Below are 25,995 nucleotides of genomic sequence, written 5' to 3'. Positions count from 1 at the left end.
AAAAACTGACATCGCAGCATAGAGGATTGCAAATTCATACACTCTGTGCTTATACTCAACGCATCGCGACGCTCACCACTCACTCACTCACTAACTCATTCATGAAGCTTTTGCTTTACCATTCACTTTTCACTTTTCGTTTAACACTTTTCGCTTTTTCACATACCTCGCATTCTCAATTCATACTGGCAGGCGGGAAAATTTCGTTCACAAACATTGTATAAAACAAACAACAACAACAAGCACACAATAGCAGCAACAAATCAAAAACTCATTGCAGTTTTCTGCAAATTTTTGGTGATGTAGTGGCCGCAATTTAGATTGTGACGCGAAAGTAAGCAACGCTTTTGACAGAAATGGCTGTTTGTATGCTGTACTAGGGTGTAGAGTTGTAGATAGAAGCGCGTTTGTGCATATTTCCGTGCGTGTGCGAAAAAATGTATAAGGGCAACGAATTTGTTCAGAAACAAAGAAATTGCTTGGTAAGGTCGCGTCTCAAGATGGGTAATTTAGAACTCGTCAGGAAGCGTTGAGCGATCCTTAAAAATGGCATGGCTATTCAGTATAGTAAACTCATATGCACAAATTCACAGTTTGTGCTTTACATATATCGCGAAAGCACAACCCACATGAATGTGTATGTATATGAATTAGTGCCATCTATATGAATATACGAGTAAATTCCATTATATCCAATACTGTTATTAAGCATCACTTTTTATTTAAGAAAATATATGATTGAGAAAAAAGCATTCGTATCATAGTTTTACGTCTCTGGAAAATGCCGGTTTACGCTCCAAGAAAGAAACTTTTCCGGCAAGCTTTACTTTTTTACCTATAAATTGGAAAAAATGTCTCCATGGAATTCTTCTAAAGTTTTATTGTTACAAAAATTTGAAGAAAAATGAGAAACAAAGAAGAAGTTGCAGATTAAGTGGCAGTAATACGATTAAACGGAACGATTTAGACTACTGGTAATTATTGGAAAGGAAGAAAGTAAGGGCTTCACGCATTAAGGCCGAGAGGAGTCGTTTGAAACGAAACGATGAAGGGTTTGTATTGGATTGTGACCCAGGATGTGCTAGCAAAATGCCACTCAAACTTATCGTCGTATCCATTAAGAAGTAGTGGCGTTCAATTACTTAATAAACGGGAGATCCAATCACTAAGTTTAGAAGCCAGGTTAATGTGCATCCCTTCAAATTTGCATCTTGAAACTTCCCCAACCACCAAACGAAGTTACCCTAGCCTTATGAGCTGGCACTGCTCGATAATAGCGTACGCATGTGATGTTGATGGATTTCTCGCTTTTTTACTGCTAAGAGCTCTACACTACTCCTACAAGACCAACGCTAACACTATTTGAAGCATGAATAAAGGAGTTCAATTTAAGACGATAAAAACGAATACCGAAAAATTTTTAAAATTTTGTTTCGACCCGGTCTCTTTCTTTTCTCAGACTACTGCAAGTATAACCACAGTTAGCAACCAGAGTAGCAACAAAATTCTGAAATCACTAGCCAGCAGGACTTGGGCTAAAAACAAACAAAATACTCTAAACTACGCAACACCCACCTCGGAGGCGGGAACCAGGGATGCAGTTACAGGCACGTAAATATTCTGCATTAATGTCCACTCCTGCAATGAGGTCCTTATGTTCTTCATCAAGAAGCATGGCATTATGTTCAGCAAGCAGATTTTGTTGGATTGCTAACACAGGCAAATAAAAATGTTTGCATGAATAAGTTGCACTCCGCCGATAAGGTTTTTATGGCACCTTTTGCTTATACCCTACACTATGTATTGCAAATAAGGGGGCCCATTTCATTCGGTAGTAAACGCACAATCGCATCCAGCTAATTTGGGTCCCAGGACACAGGAGTATAACTGGGAACGAAATACCGGCCGCATTGGCGAAAAAGGCTGCGGCCTCGCTTTTAATAGAATCCGAGCCCCTCCTTGTTATGGGAAAACATACAATCCAGGAGAAGCATAGGAGTGAAGAGCTAGGGCTAAGGGAGGTTTGCTGGCACCAAACTATAGGGCTACGGCAGCCGCTATATCCTTACTAAGAGGATACAACCAAGAGAGGTTTAAAAAACTCATAACCCTTCCCAAGGATATATAACTAAGAGTGCTCACGGGCATTCTCACAGGCCACTGCAGACTGCGAAGCCATCTGCACATGATCGGGATTTGGTATACGGAGTTTTTGCGACCAATCTCAGGAGATTCTCGTACACCTTCTTCTGGAATGCAGCACTATAGCACGGAGAAGGTTGAGACATACTGACCAACTGCAGCCACCAGAAGAAACGCACATACGCTCAATCCAACCCAGCTCTATCCTGAGTTTCATAAGGGAACTGGGTCTGGTTGAGTTACTGTGATGAGTAGAGGCCCATGAGGTCGAAGTGCAAGCCTCATAAAGTATGCACGGATTCTAATTTCAGTGGACAAACTGAACAAATAATAGAAAAAGTTTTTTCTAACGGCGGTTGCCCCACGGCAGGCAATGACAAACCTTCGAGCTTATTTCTGTAACGAAAAAGCTCATCATAAAAACCATCTGCTGTTTGGAGTCGGCTTAGAACTGTAGATCGCTCCGTTTGTGGAACAACATCAAGACGCAGGCCGTACATTTAAGGAGGAGCTGGCCAAACACCGAACAAAGGATGTATTTAATTAGCTCAGGAAGGTTTTTTTTCACACGCATTTTCAATTACAAAAAAAGAGGTGGGTGGCACAATGTTGCCTTTCTAAATATTTTAAATTATTTCAAGTAACTAAAATTGTAGGACATGTATACAAATAAAAGTTATTTTTGACAGCATTAATTCTGAAATATTTTGGAACACGTATGTCACACTCCAAATGGTGTTTCACTCCGGGAGTTTCAAACCCGGGCACTACTGACCGGTAAAACGGTAAGTTCGGCTACGGCGGCCGCGATAAATTAATTGACTAAAAAAATATTTTAAAAAAAATAAGAGGGTAACCCTTTTTTAAAATATTTCGGAATGAAAGCTGTCAAAAATACCTTTAATTTTAATGACATTTTATTAACCCTTTAAATAGTAAAAACTGTGGCAACCCAATACAAATAATCACTCCACACACAACTTCACAGGAAGGTTTGGCGTTATTTAATCGCAATATGGAGGAGTTTTTGCGCCGTTTTGTAACCGTGGACGAAACATTGATCCATCACCACACACCAGAGACCAAACAACAGTCGATACAGTGGGTTTCTAAGGGTGAATCGGCTTAATAAGCACACGAAATTCAGTTTTTTTCCATTTTCTCCTCAAATGACTGGGTAGTCTGATAAAGGTAGCTGTAAAACACAAACTAACTGACGCAGCACGTTCAAATTTTGACAGGAGTCAACTGACAGATGCCTGTTGACAGGAGCAGTATTTCTTTTTCAGTAAAGAGGTCAGAAATACAAAAAGTCACGGACTTATTGACCCGCCCTCGTACTTCAAATTCTTAAATAAGTTAACATTTTATACTGAATGCCCATTTTTCTTGAAAAATTAGCTGGTAACCCTATTGAAAAATATTTTTGAGTTCAACCTTAAACCTCTGAATGAAATTAAGCAGTATTTTTCTACAATATTTCACCCAACTCGTTAGAGTAATTAGCAACAAAGCAGTGGATACAATTAGTGTAAAAACACAAGAACAACAGATATCCTTAAATTCAAATTCTTATTAAAAAATTGTGTTAAGGGGTTACATGGGTTTCGTTGGTTCAAAAAATCGATTTATTTTTTTGTTTTGGCTTATTAATTTCTACAACATCTCAGGAATATCATCCTAAATTTTCAAGTCGATCCGAATAATAAATTCGGCGATACAGTTTTTGGAAGGTGTGCGCTCCAAGCCATTTTTATTGTTACTCAAAACTTTAAACGCGTTTTTCTCGGAACTGTGTTTCAAAGTCGGTTGTCAAATGTTCTCGAAAACTACTCAACCGATCTTGATGAAATTTTACACAGGTGTTCGAAATACAATTTACTCGTACTTGAACGAAGGATTTTGTTTTTTTTTTTTTCAATAACAACTATTTAAAAAAAACAAAATGTCAAGCAAATTTGACCGAAATTTTAATTTTTTTGGAAAAATGTCTGCCAAAATTCCAAGTTTTAGTTTTTTTTCTTTCCTTCGTTCAAGCACGAGTTTATGGTCTTAACTAAAACACTTATTTTTGTTTTTTCATTTTTGATGCACCCTTTTTTCGAGGGGTCACCGGAAATGACGTCAAAATGGAGGAGTTTAAATTTTTTTTTTTTAATTTCGGAAATTATTCTTTAAATGTGTATCTATAAGACAGAAAAAAGTTTGAGTTAAATAAATAATTTTTTACATAGAAAAAAAATATTGAAAATAGGCTTTTTTTTTACCCGATGAAACCCATGTAACCCCTTAAAAGAAATCGCCGCCAAACTGAAATTTTAGTTATCAATAAACTGAACCTTGCAAATTTCAATTCCTTACAAAATTACTCGATCAAACACACAAGCGACCTGTTTCCAAAAATAATTTTTACAAAACCAAGTCGTTAAACTTATCACTTGAATATTAAAATAAAGCTCAAATAAAAGGCAACGATTTTAACAGAAATACTAAACTGCATCTTTAGGCTCTTATAACCGCTTAGCTTATGGCTCATCAATGGAAACACAACCGTTAACAATACAAGATGAGCAACCACAACACCAACACCAAGTCTACTTACTATGAGAGAAAGTATTTTACTAATTTCCCTTTGCAAGTAAACTCCCACTTTTCTACGTCAAATTCTCAACTCTCTAAAGCTTTTCAATTGCCTGCTAATCTAAAACACAACTAAAATACATTTTAATCGCCTCTGGCAGTGCGCCGACTACTGTACTGCTGCTCGGTGGTCAGCCGCCTACAGTTGCCACTGGCCGCCACTGTTCATTGATTGCTCAGCTTCACTTCATTCTGCCTGTTTAGCCGCCCCGCCCCGCCCCTTGCCGGTGCCTCGTTTGCTCGTGCGCTCAATAAACTAAATTGCTTTTGAATATTTGATTAGGTGGAGTTTTGTGTTTGAGAATCAATTGAAAATGAAAATATTAGGAGGCAGTTTAAGTGTCGGTAATACATACATACAGACAATTTCCTAAAGACTTTACAAAGAAATTTAGCTTTAATTTAATATGCCTAAATTTGGATACTTTGTACAATTAAATAAATTTAAATTTATGAATGAAAAGTATTTAATAAGCAACTGCCTGCATTTTAAGCACCTGCTTTCTGAGCACACATACACATGCACATGCAGTATAATCCGAAGATTTAACAACATAAAAAAAATGTTTAAATACTCAGCAGAGCTGCAATAAGTTTTTTATTTACTCTTATCGGCTTTTACGAAATATTTTTAATTTATTTTCATTAGCATTTGTTTTTATTGGTTAACATGCTCAACGCCTTACCCAAATTTCTTCGTATAAATGCTTCCATTTAAGGTGTTAAAAACAAGTCAGCGACCAAGAAAAGAGCAAAAGAAAGTGTAGAAAGATGCTGTACGGAAATGCGTGACCACGTAGATCGAAGTCTTGAAAACTGAATTCAATGGCATTCATAAATATTTATCAACAAATGCACACGATTGTTTGTTTGTTTGTCTATTCCAGTACAAAGCTTGCCTAAAGCGCCTTCAATTCAAATTTTTAAGACTCACTACACACACTTATGCCCGAATTCTGTAAGCAGTCTCAAGTCACTAATTGAGACTTTTTGTGGTGAAATTTGATTTTGAGACTAGTTGCAATTCAGTAAGCAATCTCACGTCATTAGTCTCAAAAAGAAGTCACTAATTAGTGATCTACTTCTGAGCAGCTCACAAAACGAAAAATACGGAAGAGGAATTAATTATTTTATATATATTGCAAAAAAAAGCGCGAAAATGAAGCAATGTAATATGTTTTGGGTAAAAATTTCTTAAGAACACGAATACTTGTGTATTTAATGACGTTTTAGAAATATGCGTAGACGGATTCCGGCAAGTTTACGCAGCACGGAAGACCCATTCCTTCTGGAAGAAGACATTTTCAGGAGGTTTTTTAGATTCCCGAAATCTTTCTGCTGGGAACTTATTCAAGATCTCAAGCCACTTCACAAGTTTGAGCGGAGTTCCCAGCTCGTTTATTTTAACGGAATGTATATAGAGATGCAATTCAACATTTATCGATTATTAATTTGTTTGTCTCAATTGAATTGTTGATAAGCCGATTCAGGTAAAAGGTTTTTGATAAAGAATTTCGCTTGATAAATGAGTTTAAAAAATTCCATTACATATGGAATCGATAAGTGAATTTTTGCTCAACTTTTTGACTATCTCTAGCCGACACGTGCCATCAGCTGACTGTCTCTATTTATTTTCACCATGATATTTGGTGAAATTCTTGTGACTTTCCCTTACTGAATAGCAAAATCGTCTCAAGTCACAAAAAGAGTCTCTAATTTATAATCTCAATTTTAGTGACTTGAGAATTCGGGCATTAGTCTAGTTAGCACACTGCCTGTGGAGCGGAGCGCAAGAAAGTGAAGCAGGTGAAGTGCCGCGGCCCGGTACTTTCTTCAATCGAGTCGAACGCGATATATGGACGCGCTCTTCATGTTACATACACAGGCAAATTTTTTTTACATGTATTGATTTCATTTACAAGGTTGCGCAAAATTAATCACCCTATCCGCAGATTTATAATTCTAACAAATGGCACATCTTATTGACACTCATGTGCAGCTGCAGTATACAAACATATAAGCAGTGGAGCACTTAAATGGGAAAGCAAAGATTTGCATCATTCAAAATCAGTTTTTTTTTTTTTGATTTTGTAAAAACGTTTTTAACAATTTTGTGTCACCTGAATATTTACTTATTATCACCCCTACAAGGCTCCATGCGAAACTGTCATTGTTCGAAACAGTGCTTCGTGCTCTTCAGAGGTATAAAAGCAGCTTTCAATATTTGAAGGAGATGTAAGATGTCTGATTTTCACCCTGTGCCAGCCAACTTGAGCTACTTAATAATTCCCCCAATGTTCTCTTAGAAAAGCTACTTATTATTTCGGGGCAAATTTTAAAGAAAAAGTACTCAAAAGCATGGAAATGAAAACATGCATGCCAAAGCATGAAATGAGAAAAAAAAGTTGATGGCATACTGTTTCGCCCATTCTGCTTTGTTTTGGCTTTCGCATCTTTCAATGTACCTTATGGTACAATAAAGCAAAACATTCGAAATATCAGAGATGCCTATGTTCGTGAAAACTATTAGTTTTTGGTTTAAATCTTTTAACCGTCCGTTGTGTGATGGGCCTACGCAGGTCATTCCGAATTTTAGAGGGGTATATCTTTTTGTTTCGTTAAGTTTTCAAAAAACGGCGAAAATATACCATACAGGTCTGTTAGATGAATCTTCTGAAAATTTTATAACCATTTCCAGCGAAGTGATTATGAAAAAAAAATACATTTTACACAAAAACTTCATATGTTAGGGTAAATGGCCTGCACAGGCCACCACTGCAATATTAGTATAGTCATGCACCGTACTTGGTCTTCTGACTAATTAGAGTACAAGAAAGAGTGAATACGGTTCTCTCTCACTCAGAAGTTGAAACTTTAGTCGCTCTCTCGCTCTGACCGCATTTTCGACAGTTTTACTAGTTTTAGTAAAAAAAAACACGAGAACAGGCGCCAGATATATGCCGTTAGAATTGAATTTGGTTCTATTTATTACAGGTGCACATTTTATTGTGTATGATTGATTTTGCTTTTTGCAATCATTTTTGGTTGAGTGGAGAAAAGTAAGTATTTATTAACAATTGAAATAGTGATCTGTATTATTCATAAAGTGTTTTGTGCCGGAACAGAAATGTCACTTTCAAACGAAGTAGATAGGGTTCTATTAGCTATCGGTAGAAGAAGTAATCGTCTATCAAGTGAGCAAATGTGCCATCACGAGGAAGTGTTGAGCAAATTTATTGCAGCGGAGGATGAGGAAGATGATCCGTTTGTCACCGACGACGATAATGATGAGGATTATGTTCCTGTTGATGACGGAGAGCTGTCTGATATTGAGAATGAACTTGAGGTTGAAGAAGAATTGCCTGAAAACGAAGAAATTAATGAAGTTGAATGGGAAGTAATCGAACCAGAGCCTAGTGTCTCAAATCTTGCCAGTGGAGTGAATCGATTACTAGGTGAAAAAGAGCAATTTATACATATTGTACATAAACATTTAAAGGTTAACCGGGTCCACGTTTTGACCTATATCTCGAGACCCTATCCACCAATAGGTATCCAAACTATACGGAAACCATCTTCAATACCTACTTAACAATGTGTGCAAGTTTGGTTAAAATCGGTTGAGCCATTCTCCCTAATAATGTAAAATGTTCTCATAGGTGGCCTGGCCAGGCCATTTTAAACAACGAAAGAATATAAAACTTTCACACAACGGACGGTTAATAGACTAAATATGCCAAAACCAAGCTGCGTTTTGTGCCAAACAACGTGCGTAAAAGAAGGCAGTGAGTTTTTACATGTCCCAAAATGAAATTAACAAATTTTCGCATTCTTCAAAGCAAAGCCTATCGCTCAGATTCTTGCGTATACGCCAATTGTCTGATACTGAAATGACGCACAGGCTAACAGAGCTGCATTTAACTGTGCATCCTGTAGGCCGCGAAAAGGTGAAGTTAGCACCGCAGTTGCTTTCGCACATCACAGCAAGTGCTATTCGAATATGTTATAGGTATGCTGCGGTTCGACACGTATCAGCCCATGGAAACGGCAGAGTTTATTGATACGGTGAACGATTGATTCGATGCCCATGCGATAGACTTGGACCAAAAGAACGAAGTTATAAGCAAAATAGACGTTTTCAACGATCAAACGCGAGTTACATATGTAAAGCCAAGCATTACATATATAAAACCAAGCATAGATGAATTCATTGCAAGTATAACTAAAGACAAAATGTAATATTAAACCAACTTCCGTTTTGTTTGCAAAAATTATTATTAAATTCACAAATCAAAATTATTTTTCGGTCGCAATTCCAGGAATTGCAACCGTTCCAAAATTAACTAACTTTACTGTCCACTACAATAAATATTGTAGTATCAGCATTTCCGTTCCCACACTAAAATGTAATATTAATAAGTATTTTTTCATAAGCCAATGTAATTTAGCAAGTAAGAAAAACAGAATATATCGAGTAAGCAAATATGTAAGCTTTGATTAAACTTGAAGTAAAAGCATAAAGTCAGTCTGATTCCTCCCTTCCATTGGAGTAGTTCGTTGTATTGAATTAAATAAATAAATTTTAATAATCAAAAACAGAATTTAGTTTTTTTTTACGCAACTTAACGGCAAAACACGTAAATCGCGCGCTTGTGGACCAAAAATTAATGTTGCCTTTTCAAAGGGAATACAAGTAATTACTATCTGCAGTAATATTTGCCTTCCAGAAATGTAGCAAGCACTTAATTTGCACCGATAGCAAATCCTCAATCGAAGCTATCTTAAACCCCTCAAATGACACCCCGATGATAACAATAATCCGCAATATAATTTCAATACATATAGGTGCAATCAAAATTATGTGGATGCCTGGGCACTCTGGGCTAAATGGTAACGAAAAAGCTGATAAGAGAGCGAAAGAGGCGAATAAGGAACCTCTACACACATTTGACTATATCACTTGCAATGACATAAAGATACTAGCGAAAGAACTTGCCGCAGATAACACAGCAACTAAGGATGCTATATAAAAACTTTAACCCCTTTGGGGGAAAAAATATCTACCCTCCATCTGCATTATGTCACCAAGCAAAAATCTTTACTCGACTGAGAATCGGTCACACACTCATGACACATGCCCACCTGCTCAGCGGTTCACCGAAGCCTACAAGCCCTTTTTGTGGATCCAACGAATTTACTACACTTCATCTGATAGATACTTGTACTCCCCTACAAAATATCAGAACATCCTTTTTCTCAAGCATCAAGCCATCGGAACTCCTCAAACAGACAACGGCATGCAATTTAAATAAGATTTGTGATTATGTATCTAGATGTAAGTTAAGGCTATAAGACACGCTGCCATTTTTATTATACTAATAGCCGAAGGCCATAGTAGACAGTGCTTTAGCTCTTTAAGTGGAATAATTATTTATAATTGTTACTCTTTTAATAAATAAATAAATAAAAAATACTATCTACAGTACATTTTGATGAACTACAAGAAGATGCCTTTCTCTTTTTCAGAGCATCTAACATTGCTATCATCTTTGAATGGAAGTACTAAGAATTAGAAGAGGATATCTTGGAAAATAACTTGCTGCCAGATATAAAGCTAAGATGCTGGCATCCCCGGCAAAAAGCGCTCGTTGCCGTGGTTCATCACTATTTTGTAAGTATTGGGAAGAAGGTATACACGTGCTTTTTGACTAATATCTGTAAACTCATCAACAAGTACAAGTAGTGTGAAGGCAACGGAGTTTCATGACAACAAACGATATAGCAGATACGTATTGGATCAAATGTCATGAGATGACTTTTTCGTACAGAAAAGCTAAGTCAACAAGGTTTTATCAGTGTTAGGAACATTAGTCTGCTAAGCTGAGTAGGTTACAACTCCGCTCCATAGGTTTTGCTCTAACACAGATGCTTAGCTTTTAAAACAGAGGCTACTATCGAGATTTTATGCGCTATACTATTACACTAAAATTACTATTTTATACTCTTTTCTTTATCAGCACACCAATCAGAAGTGGTATTATAGATTTTTCGACTGGATGCACCAGTAAGAGGTGGCGGCCTGAGATTTGTTTCATTCTTCGATTTCCGAATAAGAGAGTCCTTCCAACTATGTATAACTAAAATTAAAAACTATCTAGGCATAACAAAAATGCACTCGAAAGTTTGCCACTAACTACAGATGGGCGACTACGCTTTAAGGCTTCATATCCAAAAAGTTATTATGCATAACGGCACTATAATTTTTTATAATTCATATAGATAGATATTCAAAAGATATTGACATAGCATTGATTGCAGAAACACACTTCACTGATAAAAGTCTTCTGAAATTTCCTAAATACAAAATGTATGTGACAAACCATCCTGATGAAAGAGCCCACGGAGGGACTGCTATAATTATTAAATCAAGCATAACGCACAATGAACAACTCCAACATTCGACGCCTTATCTTCAATCGACGACAGTACAAATCTATGACAAAAATGGACCAGTATCCATCTCCTCCATATACTACCCACCTAGACACATAATAAGCTCAGATCAATATGACAAATACATAAAGACGCTTAACAATAGACTTGCTGCAGCTGGAGATCTCAATGCAAAACACATTGATTGGGGCTCAAGACTCACCAACAAAAAGGGGCGTATTCTAATTAACGCAATTAACAAAAACAATTGCAGATTTATAAGTACCGGAGAACCTACCTATTGGCCAACTGACGTAAAAAAAATTACAGACTTGATCGATATCTGCATAACCAAAAACATAAGCCATAACCAATTGACAATTCAGTCGTGCTATGAACTTTCTTCTGACCACTCCCCGATATTACTTGAATATGTAAGTTATATAAAATCTATAGATACATCTTTTCGCATACTTATTGACAGAGCCAACTGCGCAAAATTCCGCCACTATATTGACGATCAACTTATACCAAATGTGATATTAAAAACGCAACTTGACATTGAACATGCCATTATCCATTTTAATGACGTAGTACTAGAAGCAGGGATAAGATCGACACCAAAGCAAGCAAATAGAGCAAATACACCAACAACTGACATTACTATTAAAAAGCAAATTATTGAAAAAATAAAGTTAAGAAAAAGATGGGAAAAAACTAGATCACCTGACGACAAGAGAAAACTAAACTTAGCTACAAAAATTCTTAAGGATACTTTAAACAAAAGAAATAACAAAGAAATCGAAAACTATTTGAAGAATCCGACTCCCTATCAAGATACAAACTACCCTTTATGGAAATGTATATTACTAAAAAATTAAAAACTCAAATAAAACATCAACCACCGCTAAAAAAAGATGACAATTCATGGGCTGTTACAAAAGAGGAAAAAGCGAAAACATTGGCAAATTACTTCGAAAAAGTTCTATCAAATGACGAAGAAAAGAAAATCAACAACCAAAACAACTTCCACTATGATTTTACAAAAATAAAAAGGACGAATACACACGAAATAATAGCTTGCATCAAAAAAGGAATAAAACATAAAAAAGCTCCCGGATATGACATGATAACAGGAAAAGCATTAGCGGAGCTACCAACCAGGCATATATATACTTGCGAAACGGTTTTAATGCAATGTTTCGCTTACAATATTTTCCGAAACTCTGGAAAGTGGCAGAGATTATTGCATTGCCAAAACCGGGTAAAGATCCAACTACCGTGTCATCATATAGACTAATAAGCTTATTACCGACAATATCTAAAATTGCTGAAAAATTACTGCGTGATCGGATAAGCCAACTTCTAGACCAAAAACGTATAATACCGGATCATCAATTTGGATTTAGGAAAAAACATGCGACTATTCAACAGATCCATAGAATTACAAATAAAGTCCAAAATCCAAAGTCTCAAATCAGGCTATATGGATTACAGGTGTGGGGAACGGCTAAAAAAACTCATATAGAAAAAATCCAACGACAGCAATCCAAGATTCTTCGAATTCTGACCATGTCTGACAGGTACACGAAAAATGATGACATCCACAGGACTTTTAATATAGCAAGAGTAGACGAAGAAATCAAAAAGATAACAACAAGGCACTTTGAAAAAATACACACACACAGTAATGCAGAAATCAGCAAACTTCTTGAAAGGGAAAGAAACGGGGAAAGGCGTTTAAAGAGAACCCGACCAAGCGACCTACTATGATAAATGCTAAAAAACCATAAATATGTAAAAAAAAAAAACTAGGGTCTGCAGACTCACGCACGGTAGAAGTGAAACTTCTAAGTTGGTTGTTCCATGCATGGGAGCCCCGGTTTAGATCTCTCCCCCCTCTCCCGTGTTAAATTCAGGTTTTCATTTTTTTTTTTCTATATCACTCCACATAAATTTGTACTATTTTTTTTTTTTGTCCTTATTAGCTTCAAATTTGACACTTGAGTGCAGTGTTGCACTTGACGCTGACATTTCTTTGCACTTCCAATGGTATTTTTTGCCTACTTTTGGCGCGTTAATCAATTTGCTTTGATCACCGAAACGGTTGAAATGTCATTTTACAACCTTCTACTTCAACTATCGTCACTCGTTTGGCAAACCCACTCATTGTATCGCTTCGTCTCCTCCATACCTACCATCTATTTACTTCACAGCAGTTTCTTATTGCTTTCCCGCTTACACACATTCAATCGGCGCTTTATCTGATACTCACACACAGCACTCATTTGCACGGGCTATGGCTATCTATAATACCCGTTGTCGGTTGTCGATTGTCGGTTGCCTGCATGTCGCCAGTCTACTTCAATGCTTACTTGTGTGCTATATACATTTCGGCGTGTCTCGGTGGCTCCCTCACATCGTTCAGCGCTTGCGATGCGAGAGAGCGACAGAGAGAGCGAATAGGAGAGAGTGGGAAGGAGCAGCTGCTCTTTGGCCCCGCCCATTTGACGGATTTCGGTAACGCTCGGAACTTACCGTTTCACTCGCCTATTTTCAATCTGCCTTGGGGCACCCGACGCGCCCAAAGAAGTTTCACTTCAAAAAAAAATTAAAAATAGTTGTAAAATGTAATCATGTAAAGTGAAACTTGTATTGTATTATTGTATATTATTTAATTGTATATTATTTCGTTTATTTTAATTTTATCGCTTTTGGCACTGGCCATTAAGCGATGTATATAAATCCTGACCAAATTGTTCAACAACATAGGTACTTAATGTCAAAGGACAGATGTATAAAATAAATGTGAGAAAAAAAAATATATATACATATATTTAAATCCAATGTTTGTTTTAATTGACTACAGATCAAAAGTATCGGATTTAGATGAAAACGGTATTTGGGTTATACCTCGGTTATCGCTCCTGACCAACAGAGACCTAAATTTTTTATGACTTGGTATACCGAAAAGGAAAGTAAACGAAAATGTAAAATTTTTTGCATAAACTTTGATTTTCTAGTATACACGTTCGGACATGTTTTAAATAATACTTATGTATATAATATATACGTGTGTATGTACGTTTGTGTATACAAAGCAAACACACATTTACGCCTTTCCGAAGTATTTAAAGAGCTTTCAATGCATTAGAGAAAATATGTATGGGCTTTCGTCAAAATATTTATTAAATGCTAAAGGAAGAAAAAATATTTTGTTGAGTTGTTATGCATAAATTTCAAACACCCTTAGTCCAGACAATTTTCGCGCCAATATACTTTTTATTAGAATTTTCTTTTTGTAACACAATTTATTTAGATTTCGAACACTGGCACTACCATCAAATATGCAAATGCAGCATAAATATTTGCAATATTCTCTTCAATATTGAACTTTTAATTTGAAATTTATATAATTATTTGCAGTTGTAAGATGATTGATAGATTATTTTTCAGTCAAATGCAGCAACAACACAGCGCATGGAAAGCAGTTCAAACTAAACATTGCACTTGTAGTTATTTGACAGCAATGAAAATACTGATTGTTGCTGGTGTTTTGTTTTGTTTTTACAATGAATTTAAACTATTCGTGCATTTGCATCTTACTAACGAAGCGAATTTGTGTAGGAAAAACACTGAGCACAGAAAGTGGAGCAAATTATTACATTTTTCGTTTTTATTATCTGGCCGAACTTTTTTTTTCTTGCTAAATATTTCAGTTAAGTCGGGTTTTTCCTTCTTATATTCATTATTAATTTTATTATTATATTAGTTGTGTAAAATTCAGCACTTTGCTCGATTTCAATATAATAAATTTTTTCGATAGTTTTTTGTTTTTAGGTTGTAAGTTGTATAATTCAATGAATTTAATTCGAAACTTTAGAAACACAAGAGAAATTTATATGTCGCTTTGTTTTTTGAACTTCGTACATTTTTTTATGCCATAGTTTTCTAATTTCTTTTTAGGATTCGGCAATCGGTCGTAGTTATTTAAATTTTTGCGAGTTTTGTCAAAGAGAAAATCTTAGGTTTTTTCCATTTTGAGGCAGTCATTTATGAATTTTTTTTGTGATTTGATAAATATTTTACAATATTTCCCTCAATTTAGAGATAGCAGTTTATTGCAGTTTGGCAAGCTGCGTTCTTTGTTAAGTACTTCATTTATTTGTTTCTGTAATACGGCCAGGTTAGTAATTTTTTTGTTTTAATTTATTTTTATTTTAAAAATTGGACCTTTTGATTAAAACAAATGGGTTTTAAGCTTTTATTTAATTTTTTTTTTATCTAAAAATTGTTTAAAAAATTGTTTTTATTATAATTACAAGGTATTTTGTGTTCGAGTTTTTAAAAGCTTTTATAATTTGGAAACTTTCGTACATACTCTGTGGGCAAAAAGTAAGGTGAATTTGGTTGTAAAATGAAAAATCTTTATTTATTCTTGTAAATCAATTTCATCCCCTTCAAAAAAATCCCCTCTCGATGAAATATACTTACACCAACTATTTTTCCAATCCCCGAAACATGCCAAATAGTCCATTTTCGGTATAGCCATCAGCACCTTCTTCGATTCAGCTTTTATCTCCTCAATCGACTCGAAACGCGTTCCCCGGAGTGGTCTCTTGAGTTTTGGGAATAGCCAGAAGTCACACGGAGCCAAACCAGGCGAATACGGTGGTTGCGGAACGATATGCGTGGAATTTTTGGCGAAATGGTCACGAAGAACGAGTGCAGTGTGAGACGGTGCATTATCGTGATGCAAAAACCAAGAGTTGTTGGCCCATAATTCTGGTCTTTTTAGACGAATTGCTTCACGTAAACGACGCATAACTCTCAAATAATATTCCTTATTAACAGTTTGGCCAGGTGGAAGGAATTCATAGTGCACCACACCACGAAAATCGAAAAAAAACTTTCATCATGATCTTTATTTTTGAACGACTGTGACGTGCTCTTTTCGGTCTGGCCTCGCCTTTAGCACGATACGAGTATTCGCTTGATTGGTCGGTTGTTTCAGGGTCGTAAGCATAAATCCAAGTCTCATCTCCCGTAATGATGCATTTGAGCTTGTCCTGATAGTCTGAAAGCATTGTTTCACACACATCATCGCGACGACTTTTTCCAAGAAATTGAGAGTTTTCGGTACCAAACGAGATTTGACTTTTCGTAGGCCCAAATGGCCTTTCAAAATGGTTTTCACAGATCCTTCTGATATTCCGATCATATCAGTAAGGTCCTTAAGAGTTAGCTCCTTCAGTTTATTGACGTGTTGGTCATCTGTTGATGTCGATGGTCGTCCGAAGCGCTCCAAGTCATCAACACGTCCTCGACCCTCTTTGAAGTCTTTGTACCACTTATAAACACTTTTCTGCGACATAGTCGAATCACCAAATGCCTTCTGCAACATGCTAAACGTTTCCGCAGCCGAAGTTTTAATTCCGCAAACAAAATTTGATGGCACTTCTCTGCTCAATCAAATCAGACATTGTAAAAATCGAAAAATGCACTCTTGAAAATTTTAATCCCGCGAAGTTTGACAAATAAATTCACCTTACTTTTTGCCCACATACGTTTCTCGATTTGGAAACCCAAAATTTGTTATTTAAAAAACAACCTACTGTAATTTTTAAATAAAATTTAGCCTTGTCTCGATTTTAGGACTGTACTTGATTAAACAAGGAAACAAAAGCTTTATTTTGTTTTAATAATTCGATAAAGTTCGCGGTATTTAGTGATTTTTTTAATGTTTTGTCGTTCGAGAACTTTTATATATAACTTTTTTCATTAAAAAACAAAGAAATTATTTATTTTTCCTTTAATTAAAAAAGCAGATTTTTTTCATTTTTGTAGAGAATGTAAAACTATTAAATCCAACTCAACTGAACCAGGTAATTTGTTCTTGTTAATATTCTTCGTTTACAGTTTTTATCGAACCCGTGCAGTAAGGAAATTCCTGTAGCCTATCAACCTGATGACGAGTCCCTGTCGGTTTGAGCTGAGACTGGCTATAGAAGGTTATCGATCTGCTCATCTTAAACTTTCTCGATTAGTGAAAGCAGAATAAATTATCAGATTTCATTGTCCAATAAATCGAAAAAAGTAAAAAACGCAAAATCGAACGAAGACCCGCTCCGCTATCTTGTCAGTGGCATAACGCTCGGGCGGCCAGCTGCAGTTTTTTTCTCTTTCTTTCGGCAAAGTTTATTACAATAAACTGCCCAATTACGAACTACTTCAATATGCATTCTAAATGTCAGCATAAATTAGGAAAGCATCAGCTCGTATGAGTAAGAAAGCATCACGGTAGGAATAGATCGAAAACCAGTACCCCTCTCTAAGACCTAATTCTTAGCTCGATCCAAGCTAGTTCGATTTCCAACAGGGCATGCATAAAATGCGTGTGCGCGTGTTTGTATTCACCACAGATTTGCATTTAATTGCAGCTACGAATGGCATAAATTAATTGAAATTTATGTGCTAGTGAGCGAGCGAGTGAGTGAATACACGTAAACATGTGAAATACACACAATTGAGCCCCCAGTAGCTCACACATACACAAACACACTTACACTGCTACCTTTACATATTCTCAAAACTTGCAAAAAAATATGGGCATGTTTATTCAGGCGAACGCTTGTGAACGAAAACCGTCATATCTAAAATCCGGTATTCCATGGCATGGCTACGCGTGTCGCAAAACAAAACGATTTGAGAGAAAACCATATGAAAAAGTAAAATGTAAATTTGTTTCGATAAAAATGGATCAACCACAAAAAAAAAAAAAAAAAATTACGCATACGGAAATCATTGCTAGCGGAAACAGAATTTGCAAAAGGCGGAAATTAAACCACAAGTATTGACCAGCAGCCAGTTGGATTTTTAAAGTGGCATGCAAATTTTTGTGTTGCATACAAAAAGGCGCTCTCGCAATGGCATTATTACATATTTTACATGCGCTGATAAAGAAGAAATGCAAAAAGCGCATATCATCTTTCTATGGAACCATTGTTTTTTATGCTATCTCGTTCGTACCTGTGCGTTTTTAAACAAATGTCTGTGCATGCACACTTACTTCTATCCATGTGAAAAAATTGTTTCTGGTAAGCAAAAAATGTGCATTGAAAAATATTAAGTCAACTGAACGAGATCAAATTTACTTGAAAGTTTCTTCAAACTCCCCTTTTTGTATTAGCATTAAAGCCGGCTAAGCACTGGGAAAAGAAAGACAAAAGTTTGTTAGGGCTCGAAACCTCAAAATGTTCAGTTACAGAAAAATAATATGATACAATGACAAAAAGAAAAAAATGCTACCGGTATGCCACTACCCATGGCAGAGGAAAGTACGGCTTTCTTGTTAGTAAAAGGCGGGGTCGATATATCAAAAAATATGAAATGCGAATTGGCATGAGGATCAAAAGGATACAATAGGTTCGCAACTTGTTTTATACGGATTTAAAAACATGGGCCTCAAGTGCCGAGCTAAGGCCAAATTCTGCCGGAACAAAGGGACTAGAAATCGAGGCTATGCACAGTTTAATCACAAATATTATTTCCATCATTTAAGGCAGTCAAGCGTGAAAAGATTTATAAGCCCTAGACGACCATTTGATGGGGAAAGATCATATAGCGAGTCTTATCGCAAATCTCTTTAGGTAAAAAATAAAAACTGTTTTAGAATGAATTCAAACTTGCTTATCTATATAAATTTGATTATTTTCCTGAGTAAGTTTTCTATATATGCCACAGTTTGAATCAAATCAAAAATTTTGCATTTTTTATTTGGGCTTAAGACGGTATCAAAAACTTCTCTAATGCAGTTTAACATGTTTGAAGAAAATTGTAAGCCAATTTGTGTTGTTTTTAGGTGCCTTAATAGTTTTCATTGAGCCGTCTTTCCCTTTTCCGCGTTTCGAATTTTCCTTACAGTTGAGTACTGAATTCCATCACACGTTCAAGTTCAGCCTCAAATTATTTTAACTCATATCCGTTAATCTACCATAGAAGGTTAAGACTCCCGTACTTCGATTTCTGTAGAAGCTGTCTTAATACAGAAGAAGAGGAAACAATCAGACACCTTTTATGTGAGTGTGAAAGCCTAGCTATGAGAAGGCTGCGCACTCTTGATACAGCATTTCTAACCGATGTAGCGGACATAGCCCATCTAAAACTAACGAAGCTCTGCTCGTTTATTAAAGCTACCGGATGGTTTGAAAAGGAACACGTAGAGTAAGGATAAGCTCCAGTGGTATCACAATGGACCTGCGAAAGGTCTTAGTGTGTCTTTATGACAACCACCCCACCTACCTACCTAGTCTACCATTGAAGTAATTGTGAAAAACGACTTTCTTGAGCTCGCAAAACCAGGCAGGGCATTGGCAATAATGGCCTGAAGAATCCATCACCAAATGAGCGCAAATATATATACATATATCGGTTTGCCATTGCCTGCCGAGGGACGACCGCTATTAGAAAAATGTTTTTCCTAATTTTGTTGTTTCACCGAGATTCGAACCTACGTTCTCTCTGTGCAATCCGAATGGTAGTCACGCACCAACCCATTCGGCTACGGCGAGCGCAAATGGAGCTAAATATTATGCATTGAGTTTAACTGCACTACAGCGTCCATCGCAGTGCATAGGCAGAAGATTAAGTACAGCTTTGAAAACTATTTGGCCCATATGATTAACACATACGTCTTCATTTGCCGGATAATGTTAAGGGAACCGCTCGACTTGTTGCAAAAAGAAAAAATACTTCACTTTCTCTTACGAGAACCTCTGTGGAAGTTCTAACGTGCCAGTGCTCAAAATAGAGCTCGAAAACGCATTAAGTGCAAAAGGTAAGCGCAATACACTTTCAACGTGTGAAATAGTGTTGAAGCACAGATTCTTGCCCAACGTCTGCTTCTGCCGAACTCTCGTTATTATTAGCATTTCAAAAAGCTGGAGTTCGCAGAAACACTGATACGAGTATCAGTTTCGCGCTAACTAACTTGAAGTATAACTCGGGTATATGGGGCAATTATAAAGTTATAAATATCTGAAAATCCTACAAAATTTCCTTTGAATCTGTTCCGCTCTGAGTTTCCTCGAAATCAACAATAGTTAATGCTCTCCGTCAATGGTTAAAGACTGAATGGGTTTCGTGAACACGTTTAACACTGCAAGGACTTTTATTGTATAATTCATAATAACTAAATTAGCCTTAGCGGAACTGAGTAGGCCCAGTTAGCTGGGCTAAGTAGTTATGTATGTAAAATTATATGTTTATGTTTTCATTATTGTTATATGGTTCAATTGGCATGTGATTTTATTTTATTTTATTTTATACCAATCATTTTTTTTTTTTTTTGTAACAACTGATCATTTAGTTAAAACATTTAATTAATTTAGAGGCTTTTACTAAATATATTTTTAAAATTTATTGTTTTACACAACGATTTACAAATTTGATAATTTGTTTTGAAATTTATAAATAGTTTTGTTAGCTTAGTATTTTTTGTACTTTTAGTTATCTCATAATTATCATTTTTTAATTGCTCACATCAAATTTATTTTTCGATGGCAAAGTTTTGATATTTGTTTAGTTCTCATGTTGTTGTTCTTAAATTGTTGTATTTTTTTCAGATGTATTCTTCTAGTTTTTGTTAAGTTTTATGTAAGAGCTGTATTGAATATTGATTTAGTATATTTATTAGTTTTGTTGTTGTTACTGCAGAACTTTTCCAAACGCAAACGACTTTTTTTTTGTTTTTTGCCTTTCAAACACAGCTAGAATTTTTATGGAGTTTGAATTTTGATTTGTTTAGGTTTCAATAAGTCTTTAAAATTAATTTGATTTGTGATTTAATAATTATAAAAATTTTTTCCAAATACAGAATACTTCCAAATAAATTTTCACATCCAAAAATTCCATAGGATTGTTAATTTTTTTATTGTGTTATTTGATATTTGATGTTTTTTTCTAGCTTTTATTCGTTCTGTTTTGAAAATTTGTGCTGTTCCTCAATGTATTGTAGAAGAATCCAAAATACATTTTTTTTTTTAATTTTTCACATTCAAATATTTAATAGATTTATAATTTTTTTTTATTGTTTTTTTATCATTAATTTATAATTATTTTTTACTTTATTGTTGTGTTTTTTTCTTTGTTTTATTTTCAATACCTTTTGAAACTTTGCAGAATTTTCCTGAACTGCAACTGTGAGATTTATAAATTTATTTTTATTTTTTATTGTTGAATGCATATTTGTTTTTGTTAATTTTCAATTTGTAGTAACGTTTTAAAATGTTTCGCTGTTTCCGAATGCTGATGATTTTAAAATACAAATAATTATCTTATCTTTGATCTCTTGTCATTTTTAATTCTCCACACTTTTTAGGCGCGAGAGCTGCATAATTTTCCTGAGTGCAAGCAGGTTTTTTTTTTTAGCAAATTTATCTCAAACATCGATATTTGATTAAAAAAAATACTTTTTGTTTTTTTTATTTTTAATCTTCATTATTTCTCTAGCATTTTATGAGGCAGAAGTTTTCAAAATATTTTGTGTTTGCATACCAAATTTTTAGTTTTTTATTTGTTCGTTCTGGTTTATTTGATTTTTGCGTAATATTTGAAATGTTGTCTCTTTGCTTATTTCAGAATTTACCGAATCCGAAAAACTTTTTTTCCCATGAAAAGTTTAACAGATTTTTTTATTTTAATTTATGTGTTTCACATTTTTAAAAGCTGAATAAATGCTTTTTCTCAATTTTTTTACATCTAAAACAACAATACGTAATACGTGAAATTACTTTTTTAGTTAATAATTTTCGCTGAATGTTAACTCATTTTTCTGATGTTTAATATTTTATTTTATTTATATGCACCAGTGCATAGCTTTCAAGAGCTTCACATTTTTCATGAAAAGCATCCACTTTTCCGAATTATATGCCAATTCTACATAATATTAAGAACTAAGTATTTTAAATTGCTCCCTCAAAACTTCTTCTCATGATCATTTGTATAAACATTTTTCTTAATTCATTCTTTTACTAATATTACGAAAAAAAAAAACTATTTCTCACTTTCTTCAACCACTTTTTTTCACTTTTGTTTTTTTCACACACGTTCGTTCCACTCGAGGCAATCTTCCGCTGCTTACATGCGATCCGGAGAAATTCAAAACACGAACTGATTTCCGAGTTGAATTGGCGGCGGCGAGTAAGCGCCACGCACACGCATACACAAACTTACTGATATACGCAACTTCCTCCTCCGCTCGCACACTGACACATATATGAAAAACTTTTCTCCGGCATCTGCGATAACATGCCGATACAAACATCAACACTTTCTTTGGAGACTTAGGAAAAGTGTTTACTGCCAGCGATAAGAAGAGTGGAGTGCTGTAGCCGCTATCCCATCCAACACCAACTTGCCGGGACAACACATCACCACTTAAAATGGTGTGCGTGCATTGCCAGCTGACAGTTGGGCGGATGGACGGACTGACTTGACGCCGGCAAGAGGTTCAACAGCAATGGCAACACATGCGCGCCAAAAATACAGTTAAAAAAGACAACAAAAAGTTAACCACAAACACTAAGCTGCTGGTGATTTGTTTGGATTAGAATCGCAGTTGCGAGGGTTTGAAGAGGTATACAGCTGGTTGTGGGTGGCTGCTGTGACCTGATAATGTACATATGTATGTATTTTTTGATGTACAAATGCTCTGCTTTGTAGAGTTCGCTCACTAGCACACAAAGTACACATACAAATGCTCGCACACATGTGCAACACTAATACTCATTCGTTACTCTCTGAGCTGCCAGCTCTCGCAAGAGTGTGTGTGGCGTGTCTTGGATGCTGCGATTTGTTTTTGTTCTAAGTTTAGTTATTTCCATCAGCTTTACTGAGTTTTGGGTGCACGCGAATGACGGTAACAAAACAAAAGTGATAGGCGCGTGGGAATGCTATGCGCTGATGAAACAGTGACCCAGCTGTTGGAAAGCTTTACTCACAGCTGTGAGGAATTGGTTTGGAATACCGCTACGTAGGTAATATAAAAGCTTTTAGTGTATTTGCGCAATTTTCGGAAGCTTTTGCAAGGTTTGCGAAAAAACATAAAGAGGTTACACGATTTGCATAGCTTTTTCGAAATATAGTTTCCATAGACATGGACTGATAAAAAGTTCTTACGAAGTAAATTTTCTGAGGATGCCTTTTTTGAGAAAACAGTGGAGAGCCTTTGGTCTAATACATGTAAATCTGTAGAACCGACTACCGTGGAAACGTTACTATTTTAGCCGTAATCACTAGCTGAATCGGAGATTGAGCGTTTCTTTGCCCATATGCCTACAAAGAAAAGTTATGTATCTCATTTTGCCGCTTACCAACGAAAGCCAAAATGTCTCAGGCAGTCTTAGAAGGACTTCTGGCACACAACTGGTTTCACTGCGAGTATATTTACGTAAATGATTATCACTGTCACTCACTGTATGCTGCTGGATTTTACTATTGTAGTAAAAATGATAAAGACACCTTCCTGAATTCTACTTCTTAACATGTTATTGATGCAAATCTATTATATATACATATATATACAAAATATTATATATATATATTAGACCAGGTCGATTTGTGGGGAGGCAAAAAAATCGCCCATTGCTTTATGAAAATCATATTCTAGGGATCAAAATAAGAAACTTTGCCGAAGGAACCATACCTCTAAAACGAACTCTGATGTCCGCCAATTTGGGTCAAACTTTTAGTGTCTTTTGTGGGGTGGCAAAAAAATCGCCCTTTGCTCTGTGAAAATCATATTCTAGGGATCAAAATAAGAAACTTTGCCGAAGGAACCATACCTTTAAAACGAATTCTGATGTCCCCCAATTTGGGTCGAACTTTTTAGTTTCTTTTCTCATGTAAGGGCCAAAAATGGTGATATTTTGAAATGATTGTATGGGGAACCCCCAGGGGAGTTCCAGAGGGTGTGCCACTGGCATGGGTGGATCGGCCGTCCAAAGTTAGTCGGGGTCGGTCATACATTTGGACTCAATTGGAGCACTCTAAATGGGTCAAAGTGGGATTTTTCGTTCGGATTTTCTAAGTCTGGACGTTTGTTTGGAGAGTTTATCGAAATCTCAAGAGTCTTACATCTGAGATTTTAAATATTTGCAATAATTTCATGTGCAATGATAAGAAGATAACTTTTTTGGAACATATTATAACTAAAACTCTTTCACATTTTAGCCCATGATAGGTAGCTATAGTATCCCTTGTTGGAAGATTTACTTTTTAATTTGACCTCATTAAGCTCTTATTGCAACGGCGTAATAAGTTAGGTTCCAGCTTAGTGGAAACCCATCAAATTTTGTTTGAGAATCCCCTTACATAGATATAGCTTACAGAACTTATAGAAATCCCTAAAGATAAAATTATAAAGGCATTAATAAACTCTTATATCTCTGCATTCAAGCTATTATGCTACGACTCTCTGCGAATATCTACGATGTGGCAGAAATTTAATTTATGGTTAGTCCCTCACAAATCGATCGTTCTTCCATTCAAACATTCCATTATAACCATTCGAAAATCATTGAAATGCGAAAATGCGAAATGCGAATAATCAGTCAAACGGTATTATGTATGCTATGATCACCTAGAAACTTCGATTTGCCTTCATTAGACTATTTTTATGAAGGGCTATTAAGCATAAATGCCAGATGTCACCCATCCAAAGACAATTCGAGGGTTGAAACATAAAAAAGGAGTTACCATTGGTGAAATAAGTCGTTTCTTTCTTGTGCTAACCGGCACCCGTTTGGCACACCAACTGAAGCCAAGTCCTTCTTCACCTGATCATTCCAACGCAGAGGAGGTCTTCCTCTTTCTCTACTACCAGCAGCAAATACTTTCAGAGCCAGAGCGCTTGTATCCATTCGGACGACATGACCCAGCCAGTGTAGCCGCTGGATCTTAATTCGCTGCGCTATGTCTATGTCGTCATAATGCTCATAGTTCAATCGCCTGCGATATTCGCCGTTGCCAACGTGCAAAGGTCCAAAAATTTTGCGCAGAATCTTTCTCTGAAACACTCCAAGCGTCGCCTCATCGGATGTTGTCATCACCCACGCTTCTGCGCCATACGTTAGGACAGACATGATGAGAGCCTTGTAGAGTGTTAGTTTTGTTCGTCGAGAAAGGACTTTACTACTCAGTTGCCTACTTAGTCCAAAATAGCACTTGTTGGCAAGAGTGATTCTACGTTGGATTTCCAGACTGGCATTCTTATCGGTGTTAATGTAGGTTCCTAAATAAACGAAGCCTTTTACAACCTCGTCATCATAATTGTTAACAGCGACTTGGTTGCCGATACGCGAGTGCGCCGACTGTTTCTTTGATGGCAGCAGGTACTTCGTTTTGTCCTCGTTCACCACCAAACCCATTCGCTTTGCCTCTTTATCCAGTTTGGAGAAAGCAGAACTAATGATGTCAATATCAGCGGCATACGCCAACTATTGTACGCTCTTATAAAAATTGTGCCTGAGCGATTAAGTTCTGCGGCTCGCACGATCCTCTTCAACATCAGGTTAAAGAAGTGACACGACAGCGAATCACGTTGTCTGAAACCTCGTTCGGTAGCTCGTGTAGTTCATTGGAACAAAATTGGGTTTCATGTTTAATGACTAGTAAAAATCAAAAATGCGTTAAAAAATATTCTTAGGTCCTTTATTCATAGACTAATCACTTAAAATGCCAAACGTTAAATGAACCACCGTTTTTTCAAGCGTATTATAAGAT

At 36.0% G+C, this 25,995-nt stretch overlaps 1 protein-coding gene across 1 annotated transcript in view; it reads right to left on the bottom strand.

Moving 5' to 3' along the window:
• The window catches only part of LOC128866334 (dystrophin-like), a 100,746-nt gene extending 75,516 nt beyond the window's left edge, over positions 1-25,230 (bottom strand). The window contains exon 1 of the mRNA XM_054107011.1: positions 22,278-25,230. The gene's annotated coding sequence lies outside the window, so the exon portion shown is untranslated. The remainder of the gene's footprint in view (positions 1-22,277) is intronic.
• Between the last annotated feature and the right edge of the window lie 765 nt (positions 25,231-25,995).

Source organism: Anastrepha ludens, chromosome 2 (genome assembly GCF_028408465.1).
Source record: "Anastrepha ludens isolate Willacy chromosome 2, idAnaLude1.1, whole genome shotgun sequence".
NCBI lineage: Eukaryota > Metazoa > Arthropoda > Insecta > Diptera > Tephritidae > Anastrepha > Anastrepha ludens.
This window is presented reverse-complemented; position numbering and strand designations above follow the sequence as displayed.